General features: G+C 44.7%; 1 long non-coding RNA gene across 2 annotated transcripts in view; it reads right to left on the reverse strand.

Moving 5' to 3' along the window:
* LOC146079689 (uncharacterized) overlaps window positions 1–15,148 on the reverse strand; it is a 99,921-nt gene that overhangs the window by 57,845 nt on the left and 26,928 nt on the right. Inside the window, exon 3 of one of the 2 annotated variants that reach the window (XR_014474701.1) lies at window positions 8,730–9,480. The exons of the other annotated variant lie outside the window; for it this stretch is intronic. This is a non-coding gene — a long non-coding RNA (uncharacterized LOC146079689). Of the gene's footprint in view, window positions 1–8,729; window positions 9,481–15,148 lie in introns of those variants that run through there. 2 annotated transcript variants of the gene reach the window in all.

The raw sequence follows: 15,148 nt of genomic DNA on the forward strand, positions 1-15,148 counted from the left end.
AAAAATTGTATTTGCATAGCAAAATACAATTTTTTTTAGGCATAATCGTATTTTTGGCATTTACTATGCCAAAAATTTGCATATTAGTATTCGTATTTATGGCACATTTGTATTTGTATTTACAAATACGAATGTATACGCCATTGGGTAATACAAATAGGAATAACCATTCAAAAGAATGGTGATTCCTAATTTACTAGCGGCCCTATATATACGGCCACTAATACGAATGAATACGCCATCGGGGATTACAAAGCACTTGTATTTGACTGCTTCGTAAATTCCCCTCCGGAATATGAATTTGCATACGGTTAAAACAGCCGTATGCATTCGTATTCATTCGTATTAAGAATACGAATACGAAAAGTCGTATTCGTATTCTTAGTAAATTTCCCCCAGTATATTTAACTAATGCTATCCAACCATCAAAATCTGGACTAGTATTTGCCATCCATGTCCTGGCAGCCATTACTTTGGCCAAAGAACAGATGTTGACAATGTAGGCCTTTTCCTCTTTCCCCATACCCTTGTCTGTAATCACACTCAATATACAACATTTGGGTTTCAGACTGGGTTTGACTCTTATCCAGAGCTCTTGCACCATTTGGCACTCCCAGGCTAAATAATAGAAGGTGCTCAGAGCTTTATTATACTTTGGGCATTTATCTGATACTCTACCTCTAAATTTTACCATTGCCACCATAGTAAGAAATGACCTGTTTAACATATATAATTGCACTTGTACTTTAATTGAGTTTGTAGCCGTTTGCCCTAAAGACACTGCACTTTCCATTCCTCTGGATCAGTGTAACCAATGTCAATTTCCCATTTCTCTTTTAATCTACACAGGCCCCCTCCTATATAGCTTGTAATACTGGTTATATATTTTCGAAACCTTCTCTTAATATCTTTTAGCTGGCGATACCCCCAATTCTGGACCATTTACATTAAACTCTGCTTCTAATGCACTTCTCAGCTTTTTCACTTGTATGTATCAATATAAATGAATAAAGTTTTGACAGTTTCCAGCTTTTTATTTATAATAATTTATCATGTATTAACGCTTTATTGGATACGTATATGTAGGGTTTCAAAACCTGTTTTTACTATCATATAAACTCCAAACTGCAGTACTCTCCTTTGTGATACAGGGCACTATGGGGTTCACATATGCCTAAACGGTAAGTTGCCCAGAATTGTACCTCTAGCGAGTGTATATTGTATCACTCGTTGTTTGCAGTTTGTCTGTGCTAGATTATTAGTATGTGCCGCACATATATGTGCGGCACATACAGTGGTGCAAGTAGAAAAAATTTCATAGTGGTACTGTCCTGCGAAGGCGCGCCCCGAAAATGGGCGTGGTAATGGGCGTGGTCATATGACACTAGGGGGGATGGATACATGACAAAGCATTAGAACACGAACAAATAAACTACAGAGATATTGCGTGCCTAAGGCGCGAGGACAAAATTTACACAGTAATGCCTGTTACGCGTCACACACCCAATACATATTACCCATGCCATAATGCCCATTACACATTATGCCCATTGTGCCGCTGCCTCACAACTGATGATGTCCATTACTAATATGCCCCCACAGTGCCAGATATACCCCCACAGTGCCACACATATGCCCCCACAGTGCTAGGTATGCCCCCAGTGCCAGATATGCCCCTAGTGCAGATATGCCCCCACAGTGCCAGATATACCCCCACAGTGCTAGGTATGCCCCCAGTGCCAGATATGCCCCCACAGTGCCACACATATGCCCCTACAGTGCCACACATATGCCCTCACAGGGCTAAGTATGCCCCACAGTGCCAGATATGCCCCCACAGTGCCAGATATGCCCCCACAGTGCCACACATATGCCCCCACAGTGCTAGGTATGCCCCCAGTGCCAGATATGCCCCCACAGTGCCAGATATGCCCCTAGTGCAGATATGCCCCCACAGTGCCACACATATGCCTCCACAGTGCCAGATATGCCCCCACAGTGCCAGATATACCCCCACAGTGCTAGGTATGCCCCCAGTGCCAGATATGCCCCCACAGTGCCACACATATGCCTCTACAGTGCCACACATATGCCCCCACAGTGATAAGTATGCCCCCAGTGCCAGATATGCCCCCACAGTGCCATATATGCCCCCACAGTGCCAGATATGCCCCCAAAGTGCTAGATATGCCCCCACAGTGCCAGATATGCCCCCAGTGCCAGATATTCCCCCACAGTGCCACACATATATGCCCCCACAGTGCTAGGTATGCCCCCACAGTGCCAGATCGCGTAGTTACATTAATTTACATCCATCCAGGCTGCCCGCCCTCAAGACTTCTGTGACTGAGCAGCAGCTGCAGCCCCCAGCCATCTGTGGTTAAATCAAATGACAGGCAGCTATTGTTGAGAGGAGACAGAGGAGCGTAAGAGGAGAGAACTTACATTAATTTACATCCATCCAGCCTACCAGCACTGGGCGCCCTGTCACATGTCCCGCCTTCCTCCCGGAGACAGTGGCGGCTGCTGCCAGAGTCAGAGGATGCCACGGCTGACTCCCATCCGCGGTCCTGAGTCAGGCTGCACGGCTCCGCAGCCATGTTCTCCTTCTCTTCTGCCGCCGCAGTCAGTCAGAACTAGAGATGGATAAACTCAGCATAGGGCCTAATTCTGATCTGCTCGGTAAGCTGCAGTTGTGGCGCTGCCGTGTCCCCTCACAACCATATGAGGGGATGTGTTATGAAAACACATCCCCTTGCATGTGCCTGCATCAGGAGAAATGATTTTCGAATGATTTCACCTGCCCTTGCAAATATAAATCAGTGGAGACTAACTTATAATTGCGGGCAGCGGGACGAAGACAGGATGGGTGGCTGACGTCATATGCCATCCACTCCTGATACACTTTGTCCTGCCCGCATTTGCATGGGGATCACCTTGAAACGCTGTGCAAACACCATGTTTCAGTGCCACCAACGCCCTTGACCGCCCCCGTCCCATCTTCCCCTGTGTGGGCACCACGCCGATTGTGCAGGATGGTGAGGGCGACCACACAGAAGTATTGAATATAATGTCATTACAGTCCCTGCCGGTGCAATGATCAGGTATCCGAATACTTTAGTCCATATAGGGGGAGGTTCTCTAAACTAAAAATGCGGTAAAAACCCAGTTATCTGGGTTTTTACCGCATATTGGGATGCTCTAAGAAAAATCTGGCGATGCCCCATAGAAGCCTATGGGCTACTAACGCAAACCCACTGCCGCCCCACACCGACCCCCGCCGCCCCGCACTGACCCCCCCCCCCCTCACCTGTGTCCGGGCAGCACAGAGCTGTGCTGCCCAGACCTGTGACCTCCTCCTCCCTGTACTATGATCCTCTTCCGGGTGCAGGGAGGAGGAGAGCCCGGCGCAGCAGCAGCGCCAGGTAAGGGAGGGAGGGGAGAGCCTCCGGGTCCCCATGGGACCCGCTGACTCTCACCGCAAAGGACAGCTCTTAACGCAAGAGCTGTCCTTTGCCATAATTATCACATGTTAGTGCATATGCGATAATTATGAATGCGGTAGCCGGCGATAGGGGGCGGTAAGGAGGTGTGGATGTTAGAGCATCCCCCCACTGTGTGTGTGTATAAATATATATGTGCATATATGTGTAACTATATGTGTATATAGGTATATAGGTATGCTTTATTGTATCATTTCTTGTTGATCTATGGTCTTAAAAACGGAGTAAAATCCAAAACTTGACCGCATCCCCTTGTGGTGTCTTACTTTTGGAAATCCAAGTGAGTGCTGCTAATCCTCCACCTGCTACATGCCCTCCATGTACAGCACCCTATATATATATATATATATATATATATATATATACTAGGTGATTCATCGCGCCCTACGGGCGCTCTTCACACCGTCGTAAGGGGCTGCGCCCCCTTAATTTGTGAACGTTTGTATATGAGAAATATGGTTAGAATTGTATGAAAGATGCCCTGTATTGCAACTTAGGTGTCCGTGAATCGCGGGAGGGGGGGTCGCGGAGGGTGCCGCGAATTGCAGGAGGGGGGGTCGCGGGGGGTGCCGCGAATTGCAGGAGGGGGGGTTGTGGGGGGGTGGATGCTGCGAATCGCGGGAGGGGAGGGATTGCAGAGAATCGCGGGAGGGGGGTCGCGGGAGGGGGGTTACGGGGGCGGGGGTTGCGGCGAATCATGGTAGGGGGGGTCGTGAATCACGGGAGGGGGGGTCACGGGGTGGGGTGCCGAGAATCGCGGGGGGGGTGTGTGTGTGCTGTGAATCGCGGGAGTGTGGGTTCCGGGGGGGGGTGTGACTCGAATCGCCACAAGAAAAAATCAACACAGAAAGGTCAACACATGTAAATGTTGACATAAGTGTGGCACTTCATTGGTGTCCATGTCGACACATGAGAATGAATATGAAAACATTCAAAAAATAAAAAAAAAAACTTCAAAAACTCATGTCAACCTTTTTCATTGTCGACCATAGCCATGTCAGTGTTTTCCATGTGCAATTTAATTCTGGAGCTGCCGTGAATCGCGGGGGGGGGGGGGGTGCCGCAAATTGCGGGAGGGGGGGTCGCGGGGGTGGGTGCCGCGAATCGCGGGAGGGGGGGTTACGGGGCGGGGGTTGCGGCGAATCATGGGAGGGGGGGTCGCGGGGGTGTGCCGTGAATCACGGGAGGGGGGGTCACGGGGTGGGGTGCCGAGAATCGCGGGGGAGGTGTGTGTGTGTGTGCCGTGAATCGCGGGAGTGGGGGTTGTGGGGGAGGGTGGGGGGGGTGTGACGCAAATCGCCACAAGAAAAAATCAACACAGAAAGGTCAACACATGTAAATGTTGACATAAGTGTGGCACTTCATTGGTGTCCATGTCGACACATGAGAATGAATATGAAAATATTCAAAAAATGAAAAAAAAAACCTTCAAAAACTCATGTCAACCTTTTTCATTGTCGACCATAGTCATGTCAGTGTTTTCCATGTGCAATTTAATTCTGGAGCTGCCGCGAATCACTGGGGGGTGCCGCGAATCGCGGGAGGGCGGGGTTCAGAGGGGTTCCGGTGGGGGGTTTCCGCGAATTGCGGGAGGTGGGGGGTCACGGGGGGTGCCGCCAATCGCGGGAGGGGGGGTTGCGGGGGTGTGTGACGCGAATCGCCACAAGAAAAAATCAACACAGAAAGGTCAACACATGTAAATGTTGACATAAGTGTGCCACTTCATTGGTGTCCATGTCGACACATGACAATGAATATGAAAAAAAAAAAAAAAAAATCTTCAAAAACTCATGTCAACCTTTTTCATTGTCAACCATAGCCATGTCAGTGTTTTGCATGTGCCATTTAATCCTGGGGCTGCTGCGAATTGCGAGGGGGGTGCCGTGAATCGCGGGAGGGGGGTGGCAGGGGGGGTGCCGCCAATCGTGCAAGGGGGGGTCGCGAGGGGGTTCTTTTTGCCGCGAATAGCGGGAGGGAGGTCGCGGGGGGGGGTGTTTTTTCCGCAAATCGGGGGGGGGGGGGGTCACGGGGGAGGGTTTGCCGCGATTCGTGGGAGGGGGGGGCGCGGGGTGGGTGTTATGCCGCGAATTACGGGAGGGGTCGTGGGGGGGTTCTTTTTGCAGAGAATCGCGGGAGGGGGGGTCGCGGGGGGTGTTTTTGCTGTGAATCGCGGTAGGGGGGGGGGTCACGGGGGAGCGGTGTTTTTGCCGCGAGTCGCGGGGGGGGAGGTTTTTGCCGCAAATCGCGGGAGGGGGGCGCTCACCTGGTGGCTGTGGAGTAGCAGTGCTGGGCAACATGGGAAGGCAGTGGGTGTCTGGCACTGTCTGTGGGCTCACTGGGCTGGTTCTCTGTCACATACCTCCCAACATGACCCTCTCCAGGAGGGACACAATGCTCTGTTTCTAGACTTCCCCTTAATGTATGATTGCCATCACCTGTTTTAAACAGGTTAATTTCTCAGAAAGGTGTTCAGCACAGATGAAGGCAATCACACATTGGCCCTTATTCTAATTCGGACGGTACGGCCCGCGTGCGGCCGTACCGCCGATGTTTTTACTCTGCACATGCGCAGAGGTGAATCTGCGCATGTGCAGCCCCCTTCGCCGCAGACGTATTTCGTCCGCCGCAAAGGGGGCGTATAGGGGCGTGAGAGGCATCATGCCCTCATTTCCCTATGTGTACGCCCCGCGTTTCATGGGCGTTCCCATGCAAACGCGGGGCGTATGCATGGTAATGAGGCCATGACGCAACTCATGGGGGCGGAAAGCTGACGTCGCCGGATGTCAGCTTTCAGCCCCCATACAAGCTACCACACGGACGATTGTCCGTGTGGTCTCAGCTTGCGGGAGCTGCCGCGGCGTGCGGACCTGCCTTCGATGGTCGACGACCATCGAATGCAGGGGGCAGCTCCCACCATGGTGGAGGCGTACGCCTCCACCATTTTTATGCGGATCGCCAGCCGTCCGTGTACGGACGGCCGTGGCGATCCGTAGGGTGGGCGGGGATTGGTTTGTGCGGCCGGAGCCCCGTGTGCGGCTCTGGCCGCACCAACCAGAATAAGGGCCATAAAGAGGAAAGTCCAGGAACAGAGCGTTATAGACACAGACACCCACTTTGAGTGACAGATGTAGCCAAATATATAGGAGATATAGAGCTACAGTATATAGATATATACAGTACATTTATACAGATATATATATAGAATTGTATAGTCTAGTATGTCCTCGTACATAAGAAATGAGAAAAGAGTAATTTTATGGAACAGAGCTTCCTTTTCTTGAGACATAAGATGACTATAAATTAAATGCTCATTTAATTTATATCTTGGGTTTATGGTTGTAGGAGTTTTCTGAAGTCATATTAATATGAGAAATAGCACTTTTCTGCAATTAATGGACAGTAAAGATTATTCAGGATCACATTACATGTGTTACATTCCCTAGTGCTAAATTGCTATGGACTTCCTCACACAAATTATACTCACATTATTACCGAATGAGTTTGCTGTGATAAATGTTATTACTACAAATACCAGAGGAACAACTTGAGTAATTATTTATCGTGAATAGTAAAGTGCTCTCATGCTGTGTGTGCTATGGTTCTGTCAGGACTGCCATAAATACATAGAGCTGTGTATGGGTATATGATAAAACCTTCCTGTAATGTACAGCTGGATACCGGCCACCATGTATATGGCAGCAATATTGTGAAATGGGTCATGTAGGACTATTTTTAGTTTATTAAGTCTGTTATGTCATTAAAAAATGACAACGGTTTGTGTTATATAATAGTTATATTCCAGAATGCATATAAGCCAATGTTGTGGAGGAATTGCCCCAATGGGCGGTTATGTAAATAGCATTATGATAATTCTGCTTTCCATAACTCATCAGTCCATTTGGAACTACATAACTAGAACCTGTCCTTTGGAAACATTGCTTGTAAATCTCCCTATTCTTGTTTTTTTAATATAGTATTTCGCATGCTGGGCAGACAACCCTAGGTTTCACGTGCTGAGCAGACAACCCCATTGAGGATGCTGAGTAAAAGCCTGTTGGTAGGTCCAAACCAGGCTGACAATGAGGTATGAGAGACAGCTGTTTCCAGGGTTGGACTGGCCCACTGGGATCCCGGAGAAACCCCCAGTGGCCCCACTGCCTGGGGCCCCCACTTTCTCTTCTAGGGATTAGGTTCCAGACTGTGTACTGCCCAGGACTATGGTGTATTCTCTATTGTGCATTCCAGTTTTTAATTTGGAACAAGTTTGTTGTATATCATCTAGTACATGGGTCTTCAACCTGTGGCCCTCCAGATGTTGTGAAACTACATGTTCCAACATGCATTGCCACATTTTTTCCTATAAGAGCATGCCAAAAAACCTCAGGGCATGCTGGGACATGTAGTTATACAACATCTGGAGGGCCACAGGTTGAAGACCTGTGATCTAGTACATCACCTATCATTAGCTCCAGAATGGGCAATGTTCTGGATTTTTACAAACTACTCCATTTCAATCGGATGTAGAAAACTATTATTATACAGTACCTTTAAAAAATTATATTAGAACAGTGTATTTCTACCACCACACCATGACTTTAAAGAAATTTTTTCAAATATTTAAACTAGAATGGACTTAATCTACTCCCCATAAGGAAAGTCAAACAAATTGTTTTGGGAATTATGGAAAAGCTACATTGACACACTACCAATGGAGATGAATCGACATTCATAAATGTTTCCGCATGACTCTCTGGTATGAGACTAGAATACTTTTACAAAACCCACCAATAGCTCAAAAACATTTTATTTTTATTTTTCTCTTTTTCTTTTTTTTTCTTTTTCTTTTTTTTTTTATTGTGCTCCACATATGATCCATAATGCACTGAAAAGTAGTATAAATGTAACAAGAGGTTTTTATTAAAAAAAATATATTTTAAATATATAATGGACTCAAACATTAGACTCATTCATTAAAAATTTAATGCACCAGACTAATAATTGAATGTATGCATGTAACATTTTTATTACATGACTTGTAATTTTACAATGCATATCTAAAATTATGTAATAGCTACCACATGAAGAAAAATGTTATGTGAAATCTTTTTGTATTATTTACAATTAAAATATTCATTTATTACGTCATGGAGAAAATATAAAGAAAATGTATGCAAATGTATTACTATGGTTCAATGTTTCTTTTCATTGTAATTTTGCTTTCTTGCAATAAAAACACTATTGAAATTTTTTTTGGGGGTGAACATTATAGGATTTATTATACATATATATCATATATATCAAGGGACCCAGACCATGCACTCTCTAGTGGTCAAGGGACCCAGACCTTGCACTCTCTAGTGGTTGGTCAAACAAATATGGTTGCTGACCACACCCACTCAAATGGCCACACCCCTAAGCATGGGCCCCTAACACAGCTTTCCTAACTTGGTAGCTCCATCGCTCTGATCTTCATGAACCTGACCATTATCAGCCTGTTCTGTGATTGTCTGATATCATCCAGATTCCTATTCTATAGTCATTGACAACTTAAACACGGTGTAATAAGAAGTGGTAATGTAATATAAAGAGCATATGTATTTGTGTGTTTTTCATTCTCTGGCCAAATGGAATAGTTTGACTGATTATAATCAATTACCCCTGGCGGCCAACACCGCACACACTGCACCCATTTCGGTGATACTTATCCTTCAGAGTCCAGTGGCAGAAGCGCGGGGTGGCTCAGACTCCACAAAACAGCGGAGGTTCACACATGTGCAGTAGGGTCTGAGCACTAGAGCATTCCGACTCTACTGCTCCCGTCTCTGCTCCTGAAAACATTTTGGCGCCCCTGCCACCAGCGACTGTTCTGTGCCAGGAACTGGACTTTGTATTGCAAGCTTGGGTACAGTTGGCTTCCATGGACTTTGCTTGCAAACACTGAGCTGTGTATTGTACATTACCCAGCAGACAGTGAACTCTGTAATATAAAGTAGCTACCAGTTAATATTACTATATGTACAAAGAACAATTTTGTTTTCTATATCACAGGAATATATTCATTCAGAACTTGACATTCATTGAATATTCATATGAATTACATTACCAAGTTTAAAATTCATTCCTTGATGGAGATTGTGTTCAGGGGTGCTCAAAGGCTTGGGTCATAAATGACTGAGCCTGGACCTGCTGGAGGGGCCAGTTGCTGAGGGGGTGAAGTGCTCCTTGGCAGTTACAATGCTACACATAACCATACCTCCCAACATGACCCACTCCAGGAGGGACCGAATGCTCTGCTCCTGGACTTCTCTCTTAATGTATGATTACCATCACCTGTGTTGAACAGGTTATGTAATAAGAAAGGTGCTTCAACTCAGGTGATGGCAATCATAAATTAAAGGGAAGTGCAGGAGCAGAGCAATGTGTCCCTCCTGGAGAGGGTCATGTTGGGAGGTATGCATAACAATTTCCATTGCTGTCTTTCAGCGTGATCATGCCTTCTGTATATGATCATGCCCCAAACAGGTACACAGGCCCTTTGGCTGTCTCATCGGCCCTGTCTATGAATTCTACCAAGACTGCACATGCCATTCTGTGGTGCACATGACCCGGAACCATAGTGTTCCCAGGATTATTTTAAACCATTGTTAACAATTTTAGGACATAGTCATGAATCTCAGTGAACAAATATTCAACTTTCTGTAGTGGGTTTTACATTCTGTCAACAGGGATCTCATTTGAGAAATGCTATCAATTAACTACAAATGTCACATACTTAGTTGGATATTTCTACAGTAATGCACATTAGAGTTAATTCATTATTTCTTCACTGACAAACTGTATGTGCTAAGTGGAGCTCGGGGCATCTAAAACACATTAGCTGTTCATGGTTCATTTGAGCAGACACAGGGATGGCCCTGGGAAAGCAAGACCAATGCAAAAGGTATTACGAACATGACATGTACTGTCATACTGTTCTCTTTGGCGAATTGTTAACACTTTAATCACAAGCTTCTGAAAACAGTGCCATCTTTGTTGTGTTTCCCCCACAGTGAACTGGAACATTATTATTTTTTTGGAGCAGAACATTAGCTCCAGGCTCAGTGATAATATCTGTAATGTGAATAATAATATTTTTTTATTTTAGGCAGAACAGCATGTAACTGCACAGAAGTGGCTCACAAGGGGGCTGAATATCATATTTGTGGGAAGACATCAGATTCCATTAAAATAAGACCAGAGCATCAGCTTGAAGTATTCATGCAGCCCAAACAGCAGATTAAGCTGCCCGCTGGCTATCTAAAGGCCAGCAGACATTAGCATAGACTGTGACTACACTGTGTTCAATATATGACATCCAGGGGTGGATTAGGGGCCATATGAGCCCGGAGCTGAAAATAGATACATAAACGTGGAAAAATTGCATAATTGAGGAATATAGGAATACAGGTTTAATACTTAAAATTTATGGGCATTCCTGTGGCCAGATGGGCAGCTGTCTATCGTCATACTGTCATGATGCCGGGCCTAGTTATATGTAAGGGCCTACAGCAGGAATCTCATCCGCCCCATTGTTAACTTGTCCTGATGGCATGATAGCACCTCATGTAAATCGGGTGTGCATTCTAAGATCCCCCCCCCATAAGCTAATATTGTGTACACCTGTACACCTGAAGGTTGGGACTCCTTCAACTCAGAGTAGCACCCCGCCCACCTGATCTGAACATTAGTTCACCAGTTTGGTCCCTGGTAGCCACAGACTGCAAACTGAGGGCACAATGAAGGTAAGACCTTAACATTTACACTAATTGTTAGTCTTGGAGATGGATTTGGGGTGCGGCTCCCATTGGGTTGTTGTAACCGAGTTGCTTTCGGGGTGGCACACCCTAACATTTATTTAGAACTATTTATTTTCACTAATATTATACTTTCTAGCACTACACTTTTTAACCTCTAGCTCCTGCTTCTTTCTTATTAACACACTTTTAAAGCTTTTAAACCGCCGGCAACGGTGCGTGTGTGGGCTCCTTAAGGCTTCTTGGCACCTTAGGCAAAACTTGAATCTACCGGAAAAGCGTGGATGTGGCGTATTAGTAGTTCCACTGCCGCCACCTGTATCAGGTACAATAATGAGGTCTTTCTCATAGACATACATAGGCAGACTCAGCGGTGCCCCCCAGATCCTGCTGCCTAAAGCCACCTAGCGGTAGAGTCGGCCCTGACTGTGTGTACTTCATATTTATCTGATATTTTGTGTTCCATATTGCTTTATAGTGTACATAGTTCCTTGGCAACTCGTGTCTGTAATAATTTATATACTGCAGGATTTTATTATTTATTAATGCGTAAAATACAAGATGGCGAGATTATTTTATAGTGACCAGTAAATGTAAACTATATAACCTGAAGGATTCACAAATTGGATCTAGAAAAGTGTATAGTATTACCAGTGAGGGAACACATTGGCATCTTAAGATACACTGTAATTTAGTGTCCAAAGTTAACAGATAATGCTATGTTGGGGCTGATTCAGCCCTTTTCTGAGGGCTGTGAATTCGCTACCTTTCTATTATTGAGTGGCCGTGCATATGCACATAATGCTGTGCGTGGGTCCCCTTGTGAACGGAGCATGCGAAGGCTAGTGTTTTCTGGCTGTACACAAGGTGATTGATTGGCGCAGGGTGTTTGGGGGTGGAACGGCTGCATTTTCCAGGAGTGCCTCAAAAAATGCAGGTGTTGTCTGGCCGTTGGGAGGGAGGGCTGCTGATGCCAGAAGTAGCTTCCTTCCCCCCGCGGCCTTCACAGCCGCCGGCTAACAAATTCACAGTCATGCACCGGGGCAGAGGTACCGGCTGCCGGACAGAGGTACCGGCTGTTACGGGTCGATGTTGACCTGCTTGCTGGGCTCCAAACACTCGCAGCCTAGCAAGCAGGTCTGAATTGGGCCCATAGTCCACTAAGCTCAATCAATCTCCAGGGTTTATGTTTTAGCTTTGCTTTGTACTGTAGCTCACTAACTTTTTTTTTTCAGGAAAATAAATTATCCCTAAAAAGCAAGTAAGTGGCTCTCAGTGCTGTTCACCCCAGTATTTCCCAGATACCTCGGATCATACATATTATCATGCGTCTTATCATCTCCATCAGGGTAGAGTTTGTCTTCCTTTTAGTTATCTCACTCAGCATTTCTACTTGGCAGCCATGCACTGTGTAATGCCGCTGCCCCCTCCCCCTGTCTCCAATTCCCCTACTTCCCAATCCCCCCATAACCAGCGCTCCACATAAATTCTCTGTTTTATGTCCTATAAATTACATTTTGTTAGTCACAAATATGAGTGGATTTTGTTACTGCTACAGTGTTGTAATTTTTTCTATACTTTAGCTTTGTACTTTATCAGAGAAGTAACTAGGGGGTAAAGGGTAAATGTATGAAACTTCGAGAAGTGGTATCTATCGCCATAAAGAATGTTATGTGCAATGTGATAATGTTCTAGCCAATTAGCTTCTAACTGTCTATTTACATATTAGAGCTGATTGGCTGGTGCATTATCACCTTGTGCATAATAGGCCAGATGTATCAAGCTTCAAAAAGTGATAAAGTAGAGAGTGACAAACAACCAGCCAATCTGTTCCTAGCTGTAATTTTTCAAACCCAGCCTGTAACATGACAGGTAGGAGCTGATTGGCTGGTTGTTTATCTCTCTCCAATGTTCTTTATGGGGATAGAAACTATTTCTCCAAGCTTCATATTGTGCATTTACCCCAATGTATCTTAGTCACCTGTAAAAGTTTATATGGATCTGCTGTCTCCTTATGTAGGGGTGGTGCGAGGGAGTGGTAGGCGTGGCATCATGTGTAGCGGCATAGCCTAACACTGCAACCGTCTCATTTCATCATTTTGGAAGTAGCTGGGAAGCTTCCGGCTCCCCTACCCAAGGCCTGTGAGTGGGACAGTGTCCAATTGGCATGACTGTACTGCTGATTAATCCATTTGTGGTCCTTAATTTCTGATGATGAACATACTGTTTAGTGATAGTGGAGATCTTTTGTTAGATCGGACTGTTACAGTCTGACTTTCAGCGTCTGTGCGGCAGGCATCTGTGTCACATATACCCTGTATATACATCTATTGCGTCTCTGTGTGCTTGATCTCACTTGTTTCAGAGTGGGGATGATACAGGTGATACTATGAACTATAATTCAGTTCCCCATAGACAGGGATATCAGAAATATACAAATTGTCCAGTTCAACCTGAATTAGTCTATAATACTGTAGTAAAATGAGGTTTATGCGATTACGCTATCAAAACGCTTTGGGGGAAATTTACTAAGATGTGTTTTCTACTTCACATGTGCAACCAATCAGAATCTACTTCTTATTTATTTTGCACACTCTTGAAGATAGTAGACAGGATCTGATTGGTTGCCCATAGCAACATCACATGTGAAGTAGATTTTCCCTTTTGTGTAAAATATGATAAAAAAGTTATTTCAATGAACCAAACAACTTTAAACAATATGGGGTGAAAATGAATAGGATGAGAGAATCAGAAAGTGAGAGATTTGGTAAAAAATCTATAGTTTTTTTAAAGCGGCTATCATTTACACTGCAAATTCAAACCGGGTTTGCAGTGTAAGTGATTGCCGCTTTAACAAACCTGGAGATTTCTTACCAAATCTCTCACTTTCTGATTCTCTCATCCTATTATTTGCTGTGCCTTTATATAATTAAATATAAACTATTGATGCACATGAGAGATGCTGCCAGTGGTTTATTACTGTGCTTAAATGCTTTACAACAAAGACAGCAATAAAATAAGCAGGCGAGTTTTGGCCTAGTTCACTGAGCACAAGTATTGTAGGGTTACAGAAGCATCAGCCTCTCAAGAGAGCCAGACAGAAATACAGTAACAGTCACTCAGTGCTGAGAAGAGCCGCAGAGGACCGCATTGACCTTCTGATGAGTTCAGCTTACATTAGAGCCCACTACACCGGTTGGATCAATGTGGTGCATTAGTCGGCTATTGAACCAACTTGAGTTTTGTTTATGATACAAATGTTTTTTCGTCACATTCTGTATTGCTAATGCATGGCTTTAAATAGCCCTAGTATACAATAACAAGTGTCATGAATAGTAAGGAATTAAATAAAGGTAAATATTTTTACCAATACAATAAAGGATCAAAACATGGGTCCATATATTTTAAAAGGCAATAAAATATGACCAACAAAAATGTGTTTTCACTAATAACACGGTTTACTTTATATATAGTATCGAGGGGTTAACAGCGGCCATAGCACAGCGATTTTCAGCAATCATATTGGCCAGGTTAACAGCCATCCTGTCAGTGCAATACTTTTTCTGTTATCCCCACCGGATTTGAAAAATGTATTTTATTCTTTAAATAAAGTGTTTCATTCTATGCATCTATTTTCAAATTAGTAATATTTTAGCAGATCCACTGAGACTAGTCAGTTACTGAATCTTTACCGTTGTCAGAATTAATGAGACATTAATATCTCTGCTGACTGAGATTTTATTAGTAACTTGCAGCCTTAAATTAATGCTATTCGTTACCTATATGTATCTTCTTATCTAATCCCCAGTTTCACATGATACTAATGAGATTTTCTATAAGTATTATTGCCTT

The sequence above is a fragment of the Crinia signifera genome, chromosome 5 (assembly GCF_055691185.1).
Source record: "Crinia signifera chromosome 5, ASM5569118v1, whole genome shotgun sequence".
Lineage (NCBI taxonomy): Eukaryota > Metazoa > Chordata > Amphibia > Anura > Myobatrachidae > Crinia > Crinia signifera.